At 43.7% G+C, this 17,626-nt stretch overlaps 1 long non-coding RNA gene across 1 annotated transcript; it reads right to left on the bottom strand.

Annotated features, from left to right (window-relative positions):
• Nucleotides 1–12,699: 12,699 nt before the first annotated feature.
• Nucleotides 12,700–14,579, bottom strand: LOC106885130. The gene is made up of 2 exons (XR_001411386.1): nt 14,382–14,579; nt 12,700–13,277 (listed from the first exon to the last, which is right to left on the bottom strand). It is a non-coding gene; the product is annotated as an uncharacterized LOC106885130 (long non-coding RNA).
• Nucleotides 14,580–17,626: the final 3,047 nt, after the last annotated feature.

Below are 17,626 nucleotides of genomic sequence, written 5' to 3' on the forward strand. Positions count from 1 at the left end.
TGGAGCTGGCGTTACCCACCTGCCAGCCCCGGGGACGGCGGGCACAGGCGAGAGCCCGGCGGGCGCGGCCCGAGCCCGGCCGCCTGAGGGGGAGAGGGGGAGCCCTGAGGGGGAAAGGGGGGCGCGCGCCGCCTCACGCCCGGCGGCGGGAAACTTCCCCTCAGAGTCCTCAGCCCGGCCCCGAACGCCAGGTACGGTTTTCCCCGCTCTCTCTCTATCTTATTTTTAATTTTTTTTTATTTTTTTTGTAGGGGGGTGTTTTCCTCAGCACCCCGTTTTTAAGGAGCGGGGAAAAAAGCGGGATGATATATTTTATTCTTTGTTAAAGCGTGTCAGCGGTGACACCGGCAAACCCCCCGCCGGTGGATCCGGCCGCCGGCGGATCCGGCCGCCGGCTCCTGTCGCAGGCGCTGGAAAACGAGGGGGAAAAAAAAAAAAAGGGAAAGTTACAAAAAAAAAAAAAAAAAAAAAAACAAAAAACGGCGGCCCATAAAGCCGGAGACGCCGAATATCACGATTTTAAAAAGCGCTTGCCAAGCAATTAGCGGGAATAGATTGGATTGCGCTGACTGTGTGGCTCCAGTATCCCTTATCCCGACACGGGGGACACGCTCCTCATCAGCTCACACTGATACCACAGAACTCAGATAATGGAAAAAAAATAATGTAGGTGATCATTCTTTTTTTTTTTTTTTTCAGAATAATTGTTGTATTCCATATGAGAATATACTTCGTGGTTTTAATTTTTTTTAAAAAAACAAACTATTTTTGCTTCCAAATCCTAACCCAGGAGGGCCAGTGGTTTGTTGAGCAGCACCCAGCCCATTAGCCATCAGTGGAAAAGACTAGAGAGTGTGTTTTCTGATCAAAGGCCCGCTGAAGCTCCTCGATCCCCCTCCTCTGATATTTTAATATTTACCATTTAGTAATACCCGTGGCATCATTGAGCAACCTGGTCTGGTGGGAGGTGTCCCTGCCCATGGCAGGGGGTTGGAACTCAATGATCTTTAAGGTCCCTTCCAACTCTAACCATTCTATGAATCCTTTGCCCATTCTATTTGTTGGGGAAACCTTTTCTTCAGTCTCCTGATGTGGCATGAGCATGGAATACCACGAAGCATACCTAAGTGTAGCAGAAACTCAGCTTTTTGATGTGAGTTGACTTTGAAGGAAGGCTAGCCAAGAATTGGCTGAATTCATTATCCAGAGGAACCTTTCTGACAGGCTGCTCAGTTCATACAAGGTCAGAGCCTTTCATCCTGCCCTAAACCACGTAAGAATCCAGCAGGAAGATTCCTATTTGCAGAATATGGAAACTACATCAGAAACGAGGTGTTCACTGTGTCCACAAACATTTGTTTCTCAAATTGCTTCAGTATTTTCCTTCAGAGACTTCAGCCTGTCGAGGCTGCTCACCAGTGGCTCACAAAACTTCATGTGGTTTAAGAATTTATTTCAACTTTTCAGACAGCAACAGCTAAGGCATGAAATCCCTTTCCAATTCACCATCCTTCTTGAATTGTTTTCTTCCCTTCTTTAAAAGTCTCAAAACAGATTATGGGTTCTTAAATGTTTGGGGCTTTTTCCTCTCTTTTTCCTTCAAACATTGCTCCTCATCCCGCTGTTAACCATTTGCTCAAGCTCCAAATCTCTTCATTGGAAGTTCAGAGAGCTGCCGCCCGGGGGAGCATCACCGGTAGGAGGTTAAGCTTAATTGCACAGTGATCAGTTACTAATGGAGATCCAGCTGTAGTCTTTTCTTGTAGCTGCAAACTACCCACAACCTATTCAAGGCCTCCGGCTTCTGCTGGCAGCATGAGAGATCTGAAAACTTACTTATATTGTCTTGTATTGCTCCTCCCGACCATTTGTAGATGTTTTCAGTCAACCAGACATTACTGAAATGGTTGATTACAAATCTATTTGTCTATTGCATGATTTAGCATCGTTACTGTGATGTTGGTAATGAAGCAAAAAACTTTGTATGTTACTTCTATTACTAGAAGTGTGCAATCAAACATAATAAATCCACAAATAACCATTGTCTTAATATTCCAGCATGCTAACTCCATGGAATAGATGCTAAGGTGTATTCTGTCCTGTGGGCAGGAAGGAGTAAAGTGGAGATAAAACAAAATAAAACTCTTGTAAGGAACTTTTAAGGAACAAATGGATTGAAGAGCATTGGAGTGAACAGCAAAAGAACAGGAAATGTTTGAATAACCAAAGTAACCTCGGGATAACCATTAATACTCCATCTGTGCTGAAAGAAAGAGGCCCTGGTGCAGGTGAAACAGAGAAAATAAATCTCCTTGGAGACGCAGACAGCGTAACACTGTGCAGGTAGGATGTGCCAGGTAAAGGGCAGCAAAGCAGGCAGGAAGGCATCGTCTTAAATACAGTCTAGAATTTAATTTGGTTTGCTCTTTGCTTCCATGTTTTCAGCTTAAAGATTGTCAAAGTCTATTAAATAAACTAGAAGCAGCTTTATTGTTTTTGGGTGTGTGGGTTTGAGGGCTTTTTTTACCTGCCTGGTACGGGAATAAGGTGAATCAGGGTGAAGCTCTGAGCTGGAGGCTGGTCTTGCCTTCTCACAGACAGCACGTCCTCGTTCCCCTGAGGCTGGTGCACAGAGGAGGCTACGGCCAGGACTGCTCTTCGAGCCAACAACAGGTCTGGTGTCACCAAGGGCCAGGTTTTGGGAGAGACCTCTCACAGAGAAAACGTACCCTGTTGCTGCAGGCAGAAGCCAGAGCATGGTGAACACATCTTTTCTTTATGTGGAGTGCTCTCTTGAGAAATTCCCTGAAAAGCAAGGCTTCTGGAGGTCTTTGGTTTGAGAAGCATACGGAGAATTTGAGATAGAAGAGACTTCAACTCATATGTTTCATGTAAGCAGAAAGATTTGTATCCCAACAGTCCAAGGGGATCGGGATTCAACTCAGCTGTAGCCTCTAAATTAAGATTCTCCAACACAAAGTGATACTCCATGATACTACACTTTGTTTAGGCAGTTTAGTGTCGCTCCAATAGCGGAGCACTTAAACTGAGTGCTGTGGTCCCTGCTATTTTTAAAGCTTGCGATCATAAATACCTCCAAATGTTTTATGGGTACAATTCTTTTATTCCCCATTGTAACTTCCCCCCGCCCCGAGTTTTCAGCATTAGCAGATGCACGTGACTTTTTATTCCTGACTTTACTAGACTTCATTAGTTGAAAATCCCTTCTCACAGGGCAAAAGCCTGTAATATCACATATTCTAAAATAAAGTTAGAAGCTGTCCCTGTATCTTATTTGCAGGTTCCCCCCCCCTCCCCAAGTTTTCAGCATTAGCAGATGCACGTGACTTTTTATTCCTGACTTTACTAGACTTCATTAGATGAAAATCCCTTCTCACAGGGCAAAAGCCTGTAATATCACATATTCTAAAATAAAGTTAGAAGCTGTCCCTGTATCTTATTTGCAGGTAAAAAAAAAAAAAAGAAAAAAGAAAAAAGACTATTCCTACTTAGCCCATTCATAAGTGCATAAAAGCCTTTTAAAGTCAATTAAGACAGTCCATAAAAATTGAAGAGGAAAGGCTTTAAAAGTCCAGTGATAGGTTTTCTATTAGGCTAATACTTTAAAGCTTCCTTAGCACCTTCCATCAAATGATTTCATTTTGCTTTATGAACACCTCTGGAGCTAGGAATTACATCCTTTTAATATTTGAGGAGATCAACAGTTTAAGTCCCAGACCCTTGGAAAAGTCAAGCAACATTGTTTGAAAATGTTTATAAAAGCAATTAGCCCCAAAGGAGCAAAAACCTACTTACAGCAGAAATAAGTGGAGATTCCAGGGTGTTTAGGTTCCTATTTAACTTTGAAGATAACTGAAGTCTATAATTCAAAAATGTAAGATTCAGCATAACTGAGAATGAAACCACCCGTGGATAAGGACACGGGGTCACCATTAAAACATCATTTCAATGTTCTGCTTTTTTTTCTCATTGGCTTCTCACTATATTCTACCTAAAACCCAGGTGGCTTTTTTCACCTTCCTGTGGCTGGAGAGCCCAGTTCCAAGCTACCAGAGAGGCTTGGAGTTCCCCGAGCAGCTTCCACACCTTGGATTCATCAACCTCAACCACAAGAGGGATGTGCAGATTTTCCAGTATCAGCATAAAAGATCAATATTTGATCAAAATAGAGCTTTTCTAAAGTATCCTGGAATAACACTCCCAAACTTCAGTTAAAGTAGGTGACAACACCTGCTTGTTCTTCCTCTCACCAACACCATAGAGCGGTGTCGTGTTGGAGTCTTTGAAGAAACGCTCAAAGAAACGGTCCTTGCAATTCAAGCAGAAGGTAGTGAGATTCTAGATGACTATTAGTTACTGTTGAAATTTTTCATACCATCTTGTACTTGTGGTTCCTGCACTGACAAGTTATACCCTTATTTCAGAAGGTTCAATTGCACCAAGAGTTGAGTCCAGGCTCTTAAGAGCTTTGAAGAAAAAAAGAAAACAAACCCTGAGACCTGGAATAGACGTCCCAGATGGTGAGAAGCCCCTGAGCTTTTGTGCTTCATCCAAAGGAGAAAAAGATAATTGAAGCCAGATGACCAACCGCCAAGATGGGATGGCAGCTCCAAGAAAAAGAGGACAGTAGAAAAGTATTATTTTTTTTGGTAAAAGCTGCCATGTGAGACCGTCAGGGATGAATAACGAGGTTCTCTCAAGCCATCGAAATGCAAAGACTAATTGCAAACCCAGAACTTCAGAGAAAACGGTACGTTTTTTAACGTGTTTTGATCTCACCATCAGTCTATTATTTGCCTTGCCCCGGTTCAGTTTCAGTTGCTTCCTCTTCATGCGTGAGCTAATCCCATGGCAGCGTTGGGTCATCTTGATAATTGAAGTTAGGTGAAATAGGCAACTGCATGAAGTAAAGCTGATTATTCAAAAAGAAAGGAAGAAAGAAGAAAAAAAAAAAAGGCACCAGGAGTTTAAAAGCTAGATTACACAAATTTCTGCTCATCTCGAAAACGCAGGAAATTATTTTCCTTGAATTCTGCAAGATCGAGTGTGCCACTGATTAAAACTTTGTCTACTGAAGTGGAAGAGCAGAACACTGATGAGTTTGATTGTCCTGCAAGCAAGATATTTTCAATGAGACTTAACAAAATGAAACCGCTATGATAATTTAATTCCTAGTTCAGGCCTTCCAGCAGCTTTTCAACATGAGTAATCTCCATCAGTTCAATACCCCCAAAATTATAAATAACGACCAGTGAAGACGTGCCATTCAGATGCAGGCAGGCGTGAACTTAGGAGGTAGTTCGTAACTTTTATAGCCTCACCACCAATTAACAATGTAAATAAATTACTAAAGCCCTATGAGATTACACTTTCCCCAAAATAACATTTCTGTGATTATAGTTATCAAGTAACTATATGAAGTAACTAATCAAAGGGAGGGGAAAAAAAAATCCTAGAATAACCCGAAATTAGCAGGAATGAAGATGGCTGGCCCCTCGTGGCCCCAGTTTTCCATCTGAGCATCTTTCCATCTGAGAAAAAAAATCCCCAGCAATTCCGAGCGCTTCTGGGGCCATTCATTCACGTCAGAGCAAAACTCGGAGTGGTGATGGCACAATCCCAAGGAAAGCTTTGAGCGATACAGAATTCCATATTATTTTTTTTTTCCACACAAGAAATACCACAAAGAGGCAGCAAACCCTCAGAAATAATTGATAGATATTTTGAAGGGAGTGTGACAGATCATTAACTTTGGATTTCTTCGGTGACATCATCCTATTTGATTCAATTAACATAAACAAACCTATCACTAGGAAAAAACTGAGGCAGGAGTTTGTATCGCAGCTCGTAAGCACATGGCCTTTCTGTTACACGCTGCCCGCAATCAAGGGAAAGACTAATTGTTTTTCTTAAAGCAGGTTAAAGTGAAGGCAATGAAAAGCAATTAGAACGTCTCTGCAGGTTTTTTTACCCTTTTTTTTTTTTAACGTCGAAGTTTTGGAAGTAGCAAGAACAAAGATTTGCTGCTGACTTTGTTGCTAATTTTGGAAGTTCTGTTCTGAGTCTAGACAGCCCAGCATTGATAAAGTTGTTTTTATAATCAGATTAGTTTGATCAAGAAACTGCTAAAAAAAGCAAATTAATTTCTGAAACCTGACTGTACCTAATGAGAGATCTAAACGTTAAGTCTCCTATCAAGCCCATAGACTACAAACGGTCGGATTCTTGAGCTTTGCTTGCAAAAATAATATTCATTGCAGGCAATTATCGTCTGAAGAACAAATACGATTATGAAGGAGATCATGAAGCAGGCCATTACCATTTCATATAATTGAGTATTTTCCTATTCCCTTTTCCTTCCACAATTCTCCTCCAGAAGCAGACGGGATTTCTCTTAAGGCTGCAGAAAAATCACAGCTCCACCACCATGTTAGTTTAACCTCCGACTTAACCTGGAGACTGCAGAGAGCAGAGTGTGAATGGCGTTTGGCTTCAGAGAGCAGCGAGTCCGACAAGGAGCTCCAGAGCAAAACCCTGTAAAGCAGAGCCCTGATCTAACATCCACAATGACATAAATATGCTAATGCTCTTCTTACCATTCCCGTATGGATTTTTTTTGATACCGGTTTGTTTATAGGGAGAAGCTGTTTGTTGTCTGTAAATTCACTGAAAATTAAATGACTGGTTCTGGGCTCCCCCATTCAAGAAGGACAGGGAACTGCTGAGAGGGTACAGCAGAGGGCTACAAGGAAGATGAGGGGACTAGAACATCTCTCTGATGAGGAAAGGCTGAGGGACTTGGGTCTTTTGAGTCTGGAGAAGAGAAGGGTGAGGGGGAAACTGATCAATGCCTATAAATACTTCAAGGGTGGGTGTCAGGAGAATGGGGCCAGCCTTTTTTCAGTGGTGCCCAGTGACAGGACAAGAGGGAACAGGCACAAATGTGAACTTAGGAAGTTCCATCTAAACATGAGGAGGAACTTCTTTCCTGTGAGGGTGGCAGAGCCCTGGAAGAGGCTGCCCAGAGAGAGAGGTGGTGGAGTCTCCTTCTCTGGAGACATTCAAACCCCACCTGGACACGTTCCTGTGCAACCTGCTCTGGGTGGACCTGCTCTGGCAGGGGGTTGGACTAGATGATCTCCAGAGGTCCCTTCCAACCCCATATCATTCTGTCACTTTTCAATAAATAGAATACATACTTCTTTGAACACTAAGACCAGAATTTCAAATTCTTATCTCTGATTCCTGCTCTTAATCCAATTCTTTTTTAAAGTATGTAAAAGTAGCAGTAATTTGAGGTTATGGTCCATTGTATCATGTAACTCCGTAACCCATCGGAATGAAGCTGTTTGTTGCTGCCGGAAGCACGGAGGCTGGGAACGTTCATGGGATATTGCTGACAAAATAAACACTGAACTCAAAGGGAAGGCATGAGCCCACTTCAGCTAAAAGAGTAAGACCAACCCAAAATAATAACAAATATTTAGAGCCACAGGAAATATTTATTATCAACATTAATTTGTGCTGTATTTTTCTATACAACAGAACTAGTGCATAGCTTTCAGAGCTGGAAGAAGCTTAAAAGAATCCCTCAGAGCCGAGATGTACACAAACAAAAATTATTTTATCATCTGTCCGACATCCATTCCGGTTTCCTGAGAAACTGCCCAATCTGAGCCGAAAACTGCAAAATCTGAACACCTCCAACGGGCAGAACCAGTCGGTTACCGCAGGAATGTTATTTTACTGCTGTTACTTAGTTTCATCCCTCGATACTGGGATCTCCTCGATGCCACCTGCTTCTCTCAGACTCATCGGTGCAAACCAAGAGGCAGCCCAAGCTCCTCAACGTGCGAAAGGCAAAGTTTCATCCTGCTTTTAAAGATGCTCATTTAAAGCTCAAAAAACCCCTGATGTTTGGCCCTTACTGGGGCTCCCTGCCCAATTTGTACCAGTTGCAGGGAGCGCACCCCAAAAAGAAAGCTCCAAGATGTATTCCTCAAAAAAAGGAACTCTGTTGACCAAGTAGATCATTTTTCCCCCTCTGCCCTTCGCATAAATCTTACGTCACATCACATTAGTCCCCAAGTTAAATAATTTTAAAAGGTCAAGGGAGTCCCGGCACAAGATTAAACTTCTCATAGTAAAAGATGTTTATTATTAAAACCTTTGGCTGTTCTAAAAAGCAAGATAAACGGCTGCTACTCACAAATTACAGGAAGTGAATAAATTCACGTGTTTTAGAATACAACTCAGCTTCCTAGTATGGCGGTGCGGTATGGCTTTTCAGAGCTAAATTGTCATAAAATGAAGAAAATTATAGAAATCTGATTATAAATTAATAATTGTAGCTTGACTGGATGGAACGAAAACTCTCTGCCCTTTGACTTTTGTTAAGGTGTCTTTTTGCAGTGCCACACCGAAAGCTCATTTTTGCTTCAAGCTGCCATTTCTTATGGCAAATAATGGTTTTCAATACGCACCAGGTAACAGCACAGGTTGGAAAAAAAATAAATCACACGTCACACGCTTTTTTAACAAAAAAGCGGGGTGGTGCCCAGATTCCTCCCTGCTGTAGGGACACATTTCCCAAAATCAAAAGTTACAGGGTTTTTTTTAGGACATCAAGGCAGAGGGAAGCATGAACAGTTCATCCTTCCCTCTGACAAAGGCTCTAAATGCTCCAAAATCCCCACAAATCTAAGTGAACGCACACGTGTCACTAGTCACTAGGAACTTCCTCTGCATCGGACACACTGAACACAACACACCTGGTACCTCACACCCCTATTAGCCCTTTACTGCTCTGAGGGATCACACAGGAGCACGGTTAAGATGGAAGACTCTCCTCTTTTAAAAAAAAATAATACTTTTTTCCCTTAGTTCTATTTTCCCTATCATCTAAGCACCGTTAAGGTGGAAGACTCTCCTCTTTTCAAAAAAATAATACTCTTTTCCCTTAGTTCTATTTTCCCTATCATCTCATCCATTCCGTATCTTCAAAAGTCCTGTGCTATAAATAGCTTATTTCATACAAAAAAAAAATAAAATAAAAAAAAAAAAAAAATCAGTGTAAGTAACCAAAGCCTTTTTTTTCCTTTCAGGTTGTTCCAAAGCAGGTAACCAAAGCTTTTTTTTTTTCCTTTCAGGTTGTTCCAAAGCAGGTCCCCAACTAATCCCAAAGGAGCAATCCCTCCCTCCGAACTCAGTGTGCTCACCCCCCCACCAGCAGCAGCGGAAAAGGGAAGAGCTGGAGTTGGTGTTGGAGCAATCAATGGGCTTTATTCGGGATCTCTCGCTCCCCAGCCCAGCAGGTAAAAAAAAAACCCCAAAACCCCACATGGGAAAGCTGAATTTCTACTTGACATGAGCAAACTCTTGGATATTTTGGAATTTCCAACTTTCCCCGTTGCCTGCAGTACAAGCAGCCAAACACAAGCTGTGATGCCGAGCAGGGCTGTGGGGGTTTTTTGGCTTTTTCACCCTTCTAAGGCAGTGACCTTCATGCAGTCTTACATAAAGCGGTGCTTCCTTCCACACCTTTTTGGTCTCGTTTCTCTGGGCAACCTTTTTTGATGGGTTTTTTTTTCCCCACCAGGAAAAATAAAAAAAAAAACCAAACGGGAATGAGGTTTTACCTTTCAAAGCTAAACTTAGGAAAAACCCAGGCGATTCTCTAATGTGAGTTATTCCGCACACACCTGCTGTATCCCTGAGGTAACTGTGGTTAAAAAGGGGGTTCCAGACACGGTTTCCCTCTAGGACCTAGAAAATACCTTTCTCTGAGAAGCCACGCTCTCCCTTTCACTAGTCCTTCAGCGAGGGCCGGTTACTTCTTAGAGAAGGTGCTCCCTTCCACTGCCGTAGGGCTCTAAAATGACACTCAAAAACCAAAAATCGTTAGAGAAAGGAGGGTGACGTGTGAGAAGAGGCTTTGCTCCTCCACTGAAGCACCACAAGCGCTCTCTGCTCCTCAGCTCTCCAGCAGGAGAAGTGTTTTCCATGGAATCACAATGACACCACCAAGTGTCACCCAAGCACTGGAATCCACTGGATTTCCCTGATGTTGGAGCTTCAGTCCCTCCTCAATCCCCAGCTCACAGAGGACACCAGCCCCAGTGACAGCCAGGACACCCCACAGCCTGCCAATTAAACCAGTGACACCGGTGGCCCCCAGTGCCTTTATTGAGGTGGACTGCACAGGTGTCACAGACTTTAATTGGCAGATGGCAAGGTCTCCCAGCTGTCAGGGGACATTAATTTGGCCTGGAGCATTTGCATTCCTGGTGGCAGAGAGAGTGAAAGATCCCAGGTTGGCTGTCACAGCCCAAGCTGAGGTTGTCAGGGAATCACAATGACATCGCCAAGTGTCACCCAAGCACCGGAATCCGCTGGATTTCCCAGATGTTGGAGCTTCAGTCCCTCCTCAATCCCCACAAGGTCCCCCCCAGCTCAGAGAGGACACCGTCCCCAGTGACAGCCGGGACACCCCACAGCCTTCCAATTAAGCCAGTGACACCGGTGGCCCCCAGTGCCTTTATTGAGGTGGACTGCACAGGTGTCACAGACTTTAATTGGCAGATGGCAAGGTCTCCCAGCTGTCAGGGGACATTAATTTGGCCTGGAGCATTTGCATTCCTGGTGGCAGAGAGAGTGAAAGATCCCAGGTTGGCTGTCACAGCCCAAGCTGAGGTTATGGGGATGACAATTTAAAAAAAAGAAAAGGGAGAAAAAAAAAAACAAAAAGAAATAAAACCAGGCCAAAGTGTGTCCCGTGCTCAGACCCACTCCCAGCCACCGCCATCTGCTCCCCCCTGCACAAGAACCAAAACTGCTGGGGTTCCCACCAGCTGGTTCTAGGGGTCCTCCAGGGATTTCCTGCTGGGAAGTGGTGGACCTCTCCATACTGGGACAGTCGTATGGACTGTGGTTCTACACCAGTTACTGACGGCTGCACACGGAGACCAGAGACGTTCTTACCTGGGGGGCAGCTGCTTTTTGGCACTACACAAAGTAGTCCCCCCACTCTGCCCCCCAGCATGAAACCCCCCACATTGATCTGCAGTCACCCCAGAGTTTGTAGAACAAACATTCCTATGTTCAGCAGCACCAGTTTGGAATCAAATTGCTCAAGTTGCCCAGGATCCTTATGTTTTAAATAAAAATTTTTGTACCCACGAGTCAGGAAACTGAAGCCAATTCAAGAGTCAACCTCCCTCCTTCCTACTGAAAACTCTTGCACAGGGCAGGAAAGGCCAGTCCCAGCCCCACAACACCTGAAGTGGGGAGGGAATAGCCCCCTGTCCCTCATCAAACGTGGGGCAGACTCACACATCCCGCAGTGTTTGGGGAAAAAAAAATATAAATTTGAGTCCTACTCGATTTTTTATCTTCAGACACATTTTTCTCCACACTACTGTTTTCATCACTAACAAAAAAGTTTTCAAAACTTCTCCACTCCCCGTCATCCAACTGGCAATTTAGAAAAAGAAAAAAAAAAAGTTGGAATTGGACAAAAATCCTCAAATTACTTGATTCCGACTAATTTTCTAGCCAACTGCTATGATGTAAATAGGATACTCCAAATACTAGTGCTTTAAGACTGGTCTCACTGAGGTGAGTTCCCAGCTCTCTGAGCAGAACCTACTCCTGCTCCAGCCCTACAGCAGGAGAGGAAAACCTGAAATCTGACCAAATACATGAAATCATAGGATGGTTTGGGTTGGAAGAGACCTTAAAGATCATGGAGTTCCAAACCCCTGCCATGGGCAGGGACACCTCCCACCAGACCAGGTTGCTCCAAGCCCCATCCAGCCTGGCCTTGAACCCCTCCAGGGATGGGGCAGCCACAGCTTCTCTGGGCAACCTGTTCCAGGGTCTCACCACCCTCACAGGAAGGAATTTCTTCCTGAGATCTCATCTAAATCTCCCCTCTTTCAGTTTAAAACCATTCCCCCTCATCCTATGGCTCCACTCCCTGATCAAGAGTCCCTCCCCATCTCTCCTGTAGCCCCTTGAGGGACTGGAAGGGGCTCTAAGGTCTCCCTGGAGCCTTCTCTTCTCCAGGCTGAAGAACCCCAACTCTCTCAGCCTGTCCTCACAGCAGAGGGGCTCCAGCCCCTCTGATCAAACCTTACTATGAATTCCACACGGGATTAGCTTTCTCTGATCAAATCTTACTATGAATTCCACACGGGATTAGCTTTCCCAAACTGAAAAATGCTGTCAAGTCCTATTTCACTAGAAATCACTACAGAACTACAACAGTGCAATGAAATGTCACCTCAGGGTGTTGTTTGTGTCCCCTTACACCGTATCTGAACGTTGCCCAGCAGGGTCATTCCTAACTGGCAACAGACACTTCACAGGACACGACTACAGTTCTGTCCAAGAAATATCTAGGAGTATGTCTGAAGAAAGCATTTTCCAAAAAAAATACTCTGCATGCATTGCATTTTTTCAAACAACTTCCTACATAATTCCAACAAGTTTGCACGGGATCAACACTGTATGTATCTACTGATGGCACTGTAATGGTGCTGCTTAAGCATCCGCACTTTTAATATTAAAATAATTAACTACTGCCACATCAATAAACGGCAGTTTCAACGTGAGACTAAATGCCTTCTCATGTTTTGATCAAAACCAATAGAAATACTGACATACCGTGGCACAAAATTAGTATAAATAGACTTTATTGAAGTCAGTACCTTCGTACTGGAGCCGAAGATTGTGTCTACATAAGCACAAGTTGTAACATTTCACAACTTCTAAAAGGAATGTCAACAATTACAACGATCATGCATACCATGGTCGATAATCACATTTTTTTTTTTTAGAAGCATTTTCAACCATTTCTAAAGAAATGCTTATAACATTGTTATATATAGAACTACTTTCAATAAACTGCAAAACATTGATCAGCTTTTCCAGTATGAGCTACAGTGTCAACACAAAAAGGGAGGCATAAATGTTTAATTTATGAAATCAGAATGGAATATTTACTGTAAAGAAAAAATTAAAAAGCTTTCAAAATAAAGGCCATTATTGAACCAAAGTGAAGAGCACAACTCGGAACTTTGAATCCTTTTCATCTCTTAAAGCTGTCCTCTGAATAACTTCAGTTCAAAGCATAAATTCAGTACTGTGAGTATTCCTTGGACTGAAGTTTGGCAATGATGCGATCCAACTGTCTCTTTGCTTCACACTGTGGAAAATTGCTCATGTCATAATATTGAGGGGCAATTTTCACCAGCCTGTCAAAAAAGGAAAAGTTTGGTTACTAATACTCCCAACTTTTAAGACGCATCCTACAGAAGTTCCACAGCTGAGGGAAACAAGGATCAGCTGTTCCTTGGAGCTCATTCTGCTGCTCTAAGAGGAACGGGAGCTCACACACACACACTCACACACACTCGTACACGTTTACATCCCAGTCCCAAGCAAAAAAGCCGGTGCCTGAGTGGAGTGAGATGCTCCTGCTCTGTCACACGTCCCTCAGGACACGCCACAGCAGCCCATGCAGCCAGACCCACCGCTCCACGTCCACCAGCCACACCAGTCCACCTGGAGCTCACACACTCAGCCTCAGCCATCCCAAGCTTAAAAATGCACCCAAAGCCATAGGATGCAGCTCCAGGCAACACACAGCTTGTTCAGAAAAAGATTTCCTAGATGGGATTCTAACACTTATTTTCCGCTAAAACACTATGGACTATATATATATATAAATATATGGTGTGTTTTCTGGCTAACGAATCTCTAAACTCTTTCTGCACAACAGCACGATTCCAACAGCAGCTGAAGAGCCTCCTGTGTCCCCGGAGCTTCCATTTTTGCAGTTAAATTTAAGTACAGCCTTGAAGACGGGCAAGACAACGCAGATCCCTGCTCGTCTGTGGAGGATGGGGCCTCTAATTCCTTGGTATGTGCTCTACTGACTAACAAATATCACAACGTAGCAGGTTGTATCACTAGTACCACCTCCTTCCCTCGTATTTTAAGAAAGGACTGAGTCCTGTTCAGATCCTTCAAGAAAGAACACAGACCCCTGCTGCCAAGAGAGGTGCAGAGGGATCTACCAGTGTCTCTTAAGGGGGTGCTCGGATACACCCCCAAACCAAGCATCTCCAAGCATCTCCTTCCCACCAGGTGTTACTGGTTCTAAGTCCAGCATCTCTCCGCACACAGGGCCTGGCCATCCCAGTTTTACACACAACTCCCACAAACAGAAATGACCATCCTCAAAGAAAACCTTCAGTCGCCTCCAAGATCTCAAGTCCATGCCCCTGAGATAATCTCAGCTCCAGGAGAAAGCAGAAGAGAGGTTCAGAGCAGGTCATGGCCACGTCAGGACTTACCATTCCGGCTTGATGTCTGTACATGTCCGGATGTAATTCTTTGTGGTGAGGACAAACTCGTTGTAGAGCACCCATTCCGGTTTGTGATCGAGAACGGTGGAGGGATGCAACTGCACCACCTGGTTGTCTTTTACTGTCAAGTAATGCCCTGTCCGTTCCAAATGTGCCACCTAAGTGAAAAAAAAAAAAAAACATCATTTCATTACCACAGGCAATTTTTAACAGTCAGCTTTAAAATCACTTCATTTAAGTGTTCTACACAGAACATACCAACTTTCAAACCTCGTCTAAATTTGGTACATGACTTGGCCACTTCAACTATTCAGGGGGGTTTTTTTTATAGACACAATCAAGATGCCAGATGTTTTTGCCGACTGCCACGGTAAGCGCATATTCCGATGTACCATTGGAGCAACGTACAAAAATAGCTGTCACCCCAAAGAGAAGCCTCCTTATCAGAACAAAAGCAATGGGAAGGGAGGATCTACAGACAGGTCTGTCACGTCACACAGACTGTGACCCACTGGGGGACCCAAAAGCCACCGTGTCACCATCCTCCCTATTTTTTATTAGCGCAGTGTTTCGGTAGTTATTTTACCAATGCACGTATTATTCTCCTAATCTTTTCACACAGCGAGGCTGGAAAAAAAAATCCGTCAGCCCAGGAAGAATGGGAAGTTGAGTGTGTCAGAAATAAGAAGAGTCTTGTTAGAGCGTGAGCTTCAGAGCTGGAAAATGGAGGTTGAGGGACACGCTTCTGCCGTGACCTTGGCAAAAATCAATTAACCTCTCTCTGCCCAAGCTGCTGGCTCTGTGAGAGGGAGTGACGCCTGGCGCACCGAGATGCTCCCACATCCAGCTCATTCAGATTTGGTAAAGCAGGGAGTTATCCCTGGAAAAAGATCCTCAGTGAGAACAGGTGATCTCACAGAGCAGGGGACTACCATTGACCTCTGGATACTGGGAGTTCGAGATGACCTCAGTGCTTATTTCATTACAAATATACACACAAACAAAAATACTATAAAAAGATTAAGCAGAATGGACAATGGCTGAAAGACGTTTTTAATCAGACCATCATTAGCTGCTTTCCTTTAGTATAGACTCTGCACTAAACATTTTTTCTTCAATTCCTTGGTATATCTCACCTTTTTCTTTTTCTTTTTTTTTTCCCCCCTCACAGTTAAAGACAAATTCCATCCACTAGATTAAAATCCAGGACTTCTAAAGTAATAGCAACCTCAAATTTTCAGAACACCTCCTTAATAACAAATTACTGCTTTGGAGTCTGCTTCTCTCCTGTATTTTATGACATTAATATCCAGGCCATGTTTTAGGAGTGGAACAAAGTATTTCAATAGTCTACAAATCTTTTCACCCCAGATTTGAGAGATTACACCGATACTTTATTTCCAGTCTGGGGAGCCAACGCAGGCTCTTTTAAATGGAGAGTAACAGTGCGCTGTCTGGAACCATTTGGGCTTAATTTCACCCAACTCAATCCAAGGTTTACAAAATTAAATAAATGGCAGGGTCCCTGCAAACCTGTCCTCACAGCAGAGGTGCTGCAGCCCTCCGAACCCCTGGTTCGAGAAGCAGCCAGGGACACAGCACAAAGATTTTATAAGACTTAACTTCTCGTCAGTATCTACCCTTCCAGAAGCTCTTCTATACACAGAATCATTGGCTGCTTTATAGTATTTTATTATTCCCTTTGCCTGTTGATGGCAGATTTACTGGAATTTGGGTTTTATTTAAAATTAAAGATAAAAAGATATGTCACCAGCAGAAATTCCCCGTTTACCAGTCACTGACACACAACTGAAGGAAGGCAAATTTACATTACTTAGTACTAATTAGGTAATGAGGTAATTTCAATAGTTAATAGAGGCCTGCACTGTCTGACATCAACCACAGGCCTTTAATAGGACAGTAACATGTTATGATTGTTTTTAGGACACCGGGGAATTACTGAAGTATAATATAAGGCAGTCAATGAGAAGTATTTCAGAACAACAGCTGCTCCTGGTTTCTCCATGATGAATTTTTAAAATTTTAAGAGTTTGAATAATCAGCTTCCGCTACGTACTGCCCCTAGACCTTGGTGCTTGGCGTGCAGACACGATCTCACACGTGCTCACACCTGGAATTCCACGTATGGGCTGGACCAAGAGGACAACAAGTGATGTGTCCAGTTCAGACACCTCCCTGCGGCAGCACTCCAGGCAGTGTAAAGTGAAATATAAGCATGGAAAAGTATGCAAAAGAGAATGTTCTCCTTCTGTAAGGTTTACATATAATTCATATTTATATACAACTATCCTTGCCCTGTTCGTATCAGATTATAAATAATTTAAAAACTACACATCCTGCAGTTACTTTGAAATGTTTAATGAAGTCACTCCCTCAGCTGTGCAGAAGTTAGCGTCAATTCCTGACTGGTCACACCAGAAACAGTGTTTTGACACCAATAAAATCACCTACAGCTTCTCTTCCAAATAAGATTTGGCTAAAGAATGTACTAGAGTCATCACCAAGCAGACCGACAAAGACTAAGTGGCAATACAGTTAGCCATATATAATTGAAGTAACATGCATAAAGTTTTGATAAGTTATAATAATGATACTAACATTAAAAGCCACATAAACACATGAAACACTGAACAGCAACGTGCCCTTGTGGCCAAAAAGGCCAATGGGAACCTGGGGTGCATCAGGAAGAGTGTGACCAGCAGGTCAAGGGAGGTCATCCTGCCCCTCTGCTCTGCCCTGGTGAGGCCCCAACTGGAGTCCTGGGTCCAGTTCTGGGCTCCCCAGTTCCAGAAGGACAGGGAACTGCTGGAGAGGGTCCAGCAGAGGGCTAAGAAGATGATGAGGGGCCTGGAGCATCTCCCTTACAAGGAAAGGCTGAGGGACTTGGGTCTGTTTAGTCTGGAGAAGAGAAGGCTGAGGGGGGATCTGATCAATGCCTATAAATACTTAGAGGGTGGGTGTCAGGAGGATGGGGCCAGTCTTTTTTCAGTGGTGCCCAGTGACAGATCAAGAGGCAACAGGCACAAACTGGAACATGGGAAGTTCCACCTAAACATGAGAGGAACTTCTTTTTCCTTTGAGGGTGGCAGAGCCCTGGAAGAGGCTGCCCAGAGAGGTGGTGGAGTCTCCTTCTCTGGAGACATTCAAACCCCACCTGGACACGTTCCTGTGCAACCTGCTCTGGGTGGACCTGCTCTGGCAGGGGGTTGGAC

Source organism: Calidris pugnax, unplaced genomic scaffold, assembly GCF_001431845.1.
Source record: "Calidris pugnax isolate Ruff unplaced genomic scaffold, ASM143184v1 scaffold49, whole genome shotgun sequence".
Classification (NCBI taxonomy): Eukaryota; Metazoa; Chordata; class Aves; order Charadriiformes; family Scolopacidae; genus Calidris; species Calidris pugnax.